Here is an 8469-nt window from a genome sequence, read left to right on the forward strand (position 1 = left end):
GCCTCATCTTTCTCCCGCGGAGCAGCTGGTAGTTTCGAACCGCTGACCTTAAGGTTCGCAGCCCGATTCGTAACCACTACGCTACCAGAGCTCCTTATATATATATATATAGTACTGTAGTGCGTGGCCTTGCCACTTGTAAGCTATCCCATGCTTTCTTAGGATAAATAATATGGGGGCACATTTAGTAATGCTGCACATTCCCCATTACACACAAAGCAGCTATGTTTTCCACAATAGGTTGACAGATGAGCAGAAAAGAGGGGAAGACTTTAGATCTGATCAGCAGATGGTGTAGGCTTGTGGGCAGGAAATAAAGAGAAAAGGTGTCATGCCTTTTTTAAAAATTGTCCTTCGATGACAAGGGAAAGGAAACACACGCAGACCCAATTAAATTAGACCTAGGTTGCTTAGTTGGGATACCACCTGATTCCAACCATTATAGGCCAAAAGAATGAAAGGAAACCTTCTACTCATAAAGTTCTCTGCTGCCAAACAGGGTCATTTGCAATAAAGGCACCACCTGATCCAATAAAGAATATCCAGATAAATTTTTTAATGCAAGTTACCTGTTTCAGAGTACATCAAAGAAAAGGTCTTGGGATGGGAAACCAGGAAATCTGTGCTCTGGTCCAAGCTGTCTCTAGCTCTAAGTCCCTGTAATAGGCAATTTTCTCTCTTGACTTCCTTTCCCCCAGATACAAATCCAAAGTGGTGAGCAGGAGGCTTTCTAAAGACTCTTCTATATTAATATTATATACACAAGAGCTAAAGGAAGAGAGATGTAAGCATACAAACTGAGCACCTCTGTTTCTCTAAACACAATCTTTTCTTTTTTAACAGCTTTATTGAAACACAATTTCACATACCATAAATTTCACTCTTTAAAATACACAATTAAGTAGTATTCAGTATAGACAGTTACTGGATTACATTCCATTCCTAAGACTGTCATTATGCTGAATTTGCACATAAATAGAAACAGTTAGGTATAGTTGGTATCTAAAGTAAGTTAATCATCTGTCTTAGTTATTTAAGGAGCTCTGGTAGCCGTGGTGGTTACCAGTTGGGCTGCTAACCTTAAGGTCAGCAGTTCAAAACTACCAGCTGGTCCATGGGAGAAAGATGAGGCTTTCTGCTACAATAAAGATTTACAACCTCAGAAACCCTATGCAGGGTCGCTGCGAGTTGGAACTGACTCCAAGGTACACTACCACTATCATCACCAACACCACCATATAGTAATTTGGACCCACAAGGTCAGTTTGATCCACAAGGTCGGCGGTTCAAATTCATCAGTCGCTCTTCAGAAGCCCTACTCAGTGTCGCTATGAGTTGGAACCAACTTGATGGCACTTAACAATAACAAAATAGTCATTTGTCTATATAGTATGTCCTGTACCTTTCTATGCTTAAAAAATTAATGAAACACTTCTAGATACACTAAAACATATTTAATATAATTGTCGTTAAGTGCTGTAGAGTCAGTTCTGACTCATAGCAATCCTGTTTCCAAAGAGCAGCTGGTGGGTTTGAATTGTCAACCTTGTGGTTCACAGTCCAGTGCTAATCCTATAGCACCACACCAGAAGTCTATTTAACATAAAGCAATAATAATAATATGTGTTTTAATACATGTTACACAATAGTACCCCTTTGTTATTATAAGCCAATGCATATACCTTGGGCCAGAAGAATGTAGGTGGCTGTAGCCAGCTACTGCCACAGCAAGCTGCAGAAGATCTATGAGACATTGGAACTGGTGGAGTGGCAAGGCCCAGGGCTGCTGCTATGCTGCATGACTTCTAGGCAGTGTGTAACCTGTTTCACCTGAGCTGCATTGCTGTATCATCCATGTAACACTGCATGCAGACCTTCTACATGTGAGGGACACAGCCTGGACCTCAGACACTGCACAACCAGATGTGACTAGCTAATAGTGGGGAGAGAACCCAGGCTGGGTTCAAATTCTCTTCTGCCATGGACTGCCTAGCTGCTTCCACTGAGTTCTCTCTTGTTCACTCATGCTGTGTCTGCAAGGCATGGGACTCAGTAAACTCACTTTCCTTCCTTCTTCCCTTTCACAAGGAATTGCAGCCTGAGGGGAGTGAATTGAAACTCTGTGGTAGGCAAATGCCCACCAGTGGCTTGCAACAAGAAAGGTGTGTTTCTCCCTTGCTCACCACACACTCTTGGTGACCTAATGGGCCCCCACCCTTCCCCACCCAGCAGCGGAATGCCCAATGCCAGATAAGCAGATTGCCTCCAGGCAGCACAGGGCAAACAGGAACTTCTTCCATAAGCAGCCTCCTTGAGTCCCCAGCTGCCCTCTAGGCCTGAAAGATTCCCTTCAGGGAACAAAGACCCTGACCTCAGTCACCATATGTGTCCACACAAACTACTTCTGAATCAGGTTCCCTGACCTAGGCCAACAGGAAGTCCATCTAGTACTGGTAGGTCCAACCCCTTGTAACTCCACTCACCCTATCTTTGGCTGACTTAGGATGCCAACTCATTCAGAGAGCCCAGCCCTTCTGCCCCCTTAACCCCCCACCCCCGTATTCTCCTCTTAGTCCTGACCCTGCTCCAGTTTTCTCCTTTCATTTTTATTCTTTTCCTCCCTTTGTTTTTGTCCTCTCTTTCTCTGCTTTCATTTTTCTTGTTTCTCTTCTCTTTTCTCCCACCCCTTCTTTTGTTTTCTCTTCTTGAATTACCTTTACTATTCTTCTTTCTCTTTTCTTCTTACCACCTCCCAAATTGTGTTTGTTGTATTTGTTCACATTTTATTTTCCCTTCCCTTGTTTATACTTTCCTTTCTTCTTTCTTCTTAGTTACTAAACATTTTTTTCTGCTGCTTATTATCTTTTCTTATTATTTTCTTTTTTCCTATTGTTTGTTTGTTTGCTTCTCTTTTCTTCTTCTTTTTCTTATCATACTCAACAAGACAGCAACTGTGACCACCATACAACCAAGTCACACTAGTACCTCATGCAGTCCCACCCACTGTGTAAGGGCCACTACTAGCTCCTGTACCACCTGATCAACAATAGAAAGAGCTCAAACCACCCAAGCCCACCCAAAACTGTGCTACCCAAACAGCAAAAGGAACTGCACATACACTTCTGTTTATCACACTCACAAGAAGACAGGTGGTGAGTGCTGAAGAACGCATCAACAAACAATCATCAATTAAATACAAATACAAAGACACCACCATGTGGTGACAAAAATTTCAATTCACATGAAGAAACAAGAGAGTGATTCAAACAAGTGACCAAAACACAATTCAGAAAACGTTTCTGAGAAAGAAATGGCATTGAAACTACCTGATAAGAAATACTAAAGAATGGCATTTAGGTACTCACAAGGAGCTCTGGTAGCATAGTGATTACGAATTGGGCTGTGAACCTGAAGGTCAGCAGTTCGGAACTACCAGCAGTTCAGCGGGAGAAAGATGAGGCGTTCTGCTCCCGTAAAGATTTACAGCCTTGGAAACCCTGTGCAGGGTTACTATGCGTCGGAACCAACTCCACGGTACTTAACAACAACAAAGAGATTGAGGGAAAGATTGAAGAAACTGAAGATAAAATGAGGATCACAGAAAAACTTTAGAAGAATTCAGAAAACACTACAAGAACAAACTGACAATATAAATGAAAATTAGAAACTATACAAAAACAGCAATAGAAATTCAGATGATTAATATGAAGATTTCAGAAATAGATAATATATTACAAGTTCAAAGGAGACAATTTGGATCAATGGAAAGCCTAATTAGTGAGCTTGTAGACAGACTTTTCAATACTAATCTGCTAGAGAAACAATCAGAAGAAAGTCCAAAGAAAGTCTAACAGTTATGTGGGATATCATCAATACAAAAAACTTACATATGATCAGAATTCCAGAACAAAAAGTACATGGATAATTTCTTTTAGAAAGAACAGCACGAGGAGAGAGGTGGCAAGATGACAAACTAGGCAGAAGCACTACACAGACCCTCTACGACAAATAAATGGAAAACTAAATGAAACAGATATAGATGATAGTCCTAGCACCCTGGGTTTCAGATGAGAGGATAGAGAAGCAGACTGAATGCTTCCTAGGAGAGGAAGGAGATGAAGCAAAAAACAGGATATAGACTGGTGACCTCTGCTGGCCATCCAAATGCAGAGTGGCCATCTTAAACTTTTGTGAGTGGCTTTAGAGACAAGACAGCACCTTGGTAGTGCAAAGGCATACCAGTGACTCGTGAAGATAAAGATACATTTTTTTTTTTTCTTGCTCCTCACCAGAAGCATGGCCAGCTTCCACCCAGGTACACTTTCGGCAAAATACCTGCTCTCCAGGCAGTCAAAGTTGCACAGTGGTGAGTTGCGAAGTTGTGAGCCAAATCAAAGTGAGTTGGGTGCTATCTGCACCAACCCCAGTACCTAAATTCAGGTAAGTCCTGCTCTAAGACTGCAAAGCCAGCTGTGGCCAGCCCTGGACTAGCCCTAACTAGCAGAAGCAACTAAACAGCCATGGGGGGGGGGGGTAGGGAAATGAGACAGACAGGTGATGTGTACCAGTGAGCCAGGTGTGGCTCATCCATCTTGAACTTGCTCAGGCAACTTTGAAGCCAGAGGGCAACTTGGTGGCACAGAGACAAACCACTTACTGGCAGATGGAAAAATGCAATATGTTTTCTTGTACCCCACATTACTTTGGTGACCTGAGGTATGGCTAGCTCCCATCCTGCATACATCACCAGCAAAAGTCCTGCTCTCCAGACAGTGGTAAACTACGCAGTTGTAAACTGCAGCAAAGTGAATTGGGCGCTGTCTTCCCCATGCCTGGTGCCTGGACTCAGGTGAGGCCTGCTCTAGACCTGCAGAGTGGTTTCTGGCCAGCTCTGAATTAGTGGGAACTCTCATCCCCAGCTGCCCTGTGGGGAAGAAAGACCTGAATCCCAGAGCTGCTTTGGGGGGGTTGCATGAACTATTTCTAGATTGGGTGCCGAGAACAGACAAAACCTAGACCTATAGGAAATCCATCTAGGTATGGAAGCACACCTTCTCATCCCTTGCTCACCCACCACGTGAGCTCCTTGACTGGTACAAGTCCCCTTAGTTTACTCCTCTCTAATACTGGCATCTGCCTTCTTTGTTTGTTTGTTTACTCTTTCTTCCAATTCTTCTTCTCTTAACCTTCCCTTATTTTTTAATCTTTCTAGCTCCATTTTAACTTTCTCTTCTTGCCATCTATTGCTCTTGTTTTTTGCTCTTGATTTTTCCTTAATAATTTTTAGTCTCTTTCTCATTTATTCATGCCTCTCCCTTACTGGGTTCAGTTCTTTTTATTTTCTCTCTCATTTTTCTCTTCCATGTTTTCTTTCTTCTCCCTCTTTTCTCTCTTTTTTTTTTCATCAACAGATTTTCCCTTTATTGGTTACCTCGTATGTTGATGTTACACAGCAACTATGAACATGGTCAGAGAATCAAGCTGAGTGAAGTGAGAGAGCTAGGGCTCATGAGCCACAATATGAGAAAGCACGACAGTCTCCTGGGAACAGTGCCCTGACACAGGGCGGACGAGGCCTGGGCTTCGCCTTCTGATCCCCGTCCCTGGCCTCTCAGGTGTTCTTCTCAGGAAGACTCAGGCAGCCAAGGGCTCTTTGGCTCCAGGTTCTTGGGCAATCATGGAATAGGTTAGAGAGCCCAGCCTAGCTGTGGAGGGCAGGGACTGGCCAGAATGAAGCTGGTGAAGAAAGAAACGTTTTCCCAGTCTCATAGTGTGGCACAGGCCATTCCTTCCCTGGAAGTGGCCTGGGCCTTACCACCTGCTGTTCAGCCTTTGAGGTGAACCCTAGAGCAGGAAGGATCAGAGTAGGTGCTGAGACGACTCATGGAAGGCACTTGACTTGGGCCTGCAAGCTCTACTAGGGGATACCCACTAGGATCAGTCACATCTGGGAAGGCCAGGGGGAGAAGGGAGACACTACTCCCAGCAAAGGAGAAGTCAATGGCTATGGCATTAGTAGGCTCAGAGATTGGCCTAGGGGTGGCTCTGCATCAGAGCGTGCATGTCCAGGAGGGCCTTCTCCAGGTAGTGTGCCATGTGGGCAGCGTTGGTCTCAGCACAGCTGATGTAGGCTGACACAGAGTTGATGTGAGCATCCATTGGGTTATAGCAGACGCCAAAGCCATCTGGGACCACAGGCCCAAAAAGCATGATGCAGTCTGTCTTGGCAGGGACCTGGCTGATAGAGAGGCTGAAGTGCATGGCAATGGTGTAGGAGGTGTCCATGAAGATGTCGGGCATACTCACCAGGTCTTCAATGGTCTGCAACTTCAGGCCCAGCAGTTGCTGGTCGAAGGTCTCCCCATGGATGGCCAGGTCAGTGCATGTTCGATGGGCCTGCATGGCCTTTGGCAACAGTTCCACCTTCTGGTGATCCGTCACATTGGAGTCATCCGTGGCCTTGACAAAGGCAAGTGAGGACATGGATGGTGTCTATGAGGCCCAGGTGGAACATGCACAGGGAGGCACTTTCGTATGTGGCACACGCCTGCCCATAGCTCCTGTAGTAGGTCAGCTGCAGGGCCATCTGGATGAAGGCATCTGGGCTCATGTTCTCGGCTTTGGGGAAGTCCTTCCCAAAGTGGTGGAACACTACCATGGTGATGTCCAAGTCTTGGATCTTAATGCTAAGGTTCTGCTTGGCCTTCTCAATGTCACTCTTAATCTCTGGGATGAAGTTGAACTGCAGCTTCTTGGGAAGGGGCACCATGGGAGACCTCACAAGTTCAGGCTTCTTCATGAACTCAATGATGTGGTCCAGAAGCGTGATTTGGGGGCGGGGAGATGGGTGGCTCAGCAGCAGCACGCTCATATACGAGCCCACAGGAGCCGTCTTCTGCTACTATGAACTGAAGTGTCTTGTCAAACCAGCGCTTGCCACTGTTTAGCTTGCCACCACCGCCGTGCAGCATCTGGCCAACCATGTGGCTGCGGTATATGTATGTCTTCGGAGACCCGTGGCATGGGCACATCCAGTCACATGGTGAAGATATTCTTCTGGATGGAGCATACTGACTCCCGGTTTACCTTGTCTTTGATGACTGTGTTGTATGTACAGGAGTTACGGTGGTTCGGTTGAGAATGACCACAGGTGCTTGTTGGCCTGCAATGATGAGTTCCAGATTTTCTCCTGCTGTGTGAAGATCTGATCCAAGGTTAGGGGCATTCCATCGCTGTGGTCTACGTCCAGCTCAAAACACAGGTAGTTGTGTACCACAGTGATGTGCATGGGTGGCTTCTTGGTCTTGCTGAAATTGAGGACTGAGTCCTGCTTGGGGCCTGGCATGCGGCAGGAGCACAAGGTCTGGTAGTACTGGTTCATGCACAGCGGCTTCCCCCTAGGTACACCACAGGCAGGGTCTCATTGCCAATCATGACCTTGAAATCCAACACACCCTCAATGAGTTTAACAGCAAACCGAAGCTGACCCTGCAAATCCACAAAGTCCTGCCTGGGCAGCACCAGGCCAGGGCTAGAGTAGATGGCCACTACTCAGACAGCCAGTTCTCTGTCTTCTTGGTCCTGTGCTCAAGTCCCTTCTACAGGTGGTCCCCAACGCCCCCTGGGGTCCGAAAATTATCCACCAGCTGCTTGGTTTAGGTCCACTCCTCTTTGCTCACGATGGGCTGTAGTGCATTGAGGTAATGGTCCAGGGACTGCTGAAGTGAGGGTACTGGCAGCATGTCCTGGTGTGCCTTGATGTGGACGGAAACCTTCGTCAGGGAGGTAGGTTTGAGGAATCCTAAGGGCTTCACCATGGTCCTGGCCGCGACGGCCAACATCTTGTAGCCCACTGGTGGACACAGTCCATTCCGCCTCCCCCTTTGGTCAAAGTCCCCGTGCCTCCGCCACTGCTGTGCTGATGGGTCCCCTCTAGAGCCCCCAGGTCAAGGTCACCGAATCACAGCCGCCAGCCAGTAGAGGTGGCACCATGCCCACCTACCGGACCCTGCAGGCGGGCACGTGGCCGGGAGGAGGGAGGATCTCCCTCTTTTCTCTTTGTGGTTATTATATTTTTTTTTTCTAGCTGTTGCCTGCTTTATCTTTTTCTTTTTTTTTTTTTGAAAGTGATGGATATATTTTTTATCTTGGTTGTAATGATGGTTTGATGGTGTATACATATATCAAAACTTATCAAATATATTGTTGTTATTAAGTGCTATTGAGTCGATTTCGACCCATAGAGACACTGTATGGGGTTTTTGAGGAGCAGCTATTGAGCTTGAACTGCCAACCTTGAAGTTCAAATGGTTTTGCAGTCTGGTGAATTAACCCACAGCACCACACCATACTATATATTTTAAATATATACAGCTAATATGTTACTTAACATCCCTCAATATAATTTTTTTTTAAGGTTTTTATTGTGGATTGAGTGAAAGTTTACAGGGCAGATAATCAGTTTTACAT

The 8469-nt window shown here is 45.7% G+C and overlaps 1 protein-coding gene and 1 pseudogene across 1 annotated transcript in view; both read right to left on the bottom strand.

Annotated features, from left to right (window-relative positions):
* Nucleotides 1-8469, bottom strand: part of LOC102814344 (oligophrenin-1-like) — a 673730-nt gene that overhangs the window by 588808 nt on the left and 76453 nt on the right. The window lies entirely within an intron of this gene.
* LOC102818415 lies at nucleotides 6034-7841 on the bottom strand (annotated as a pseudogene).

Source organism: Chrysochloris asiatica, unplaced genomic scaffold (assembly GCF_000296735.1).
Source record: "Chrysochloris asiatica unplaced genomic scaffold, ChrAsi1.0 scaffold00118, whole genome shotgun sequence".
Taxonomy (NCBI): Eukaryota; Metazoa; Chordata; class Mammalia; order Afrosoricida; family Chrysochloridae; genus Chrysochloris; species Chrysochloris asiatica.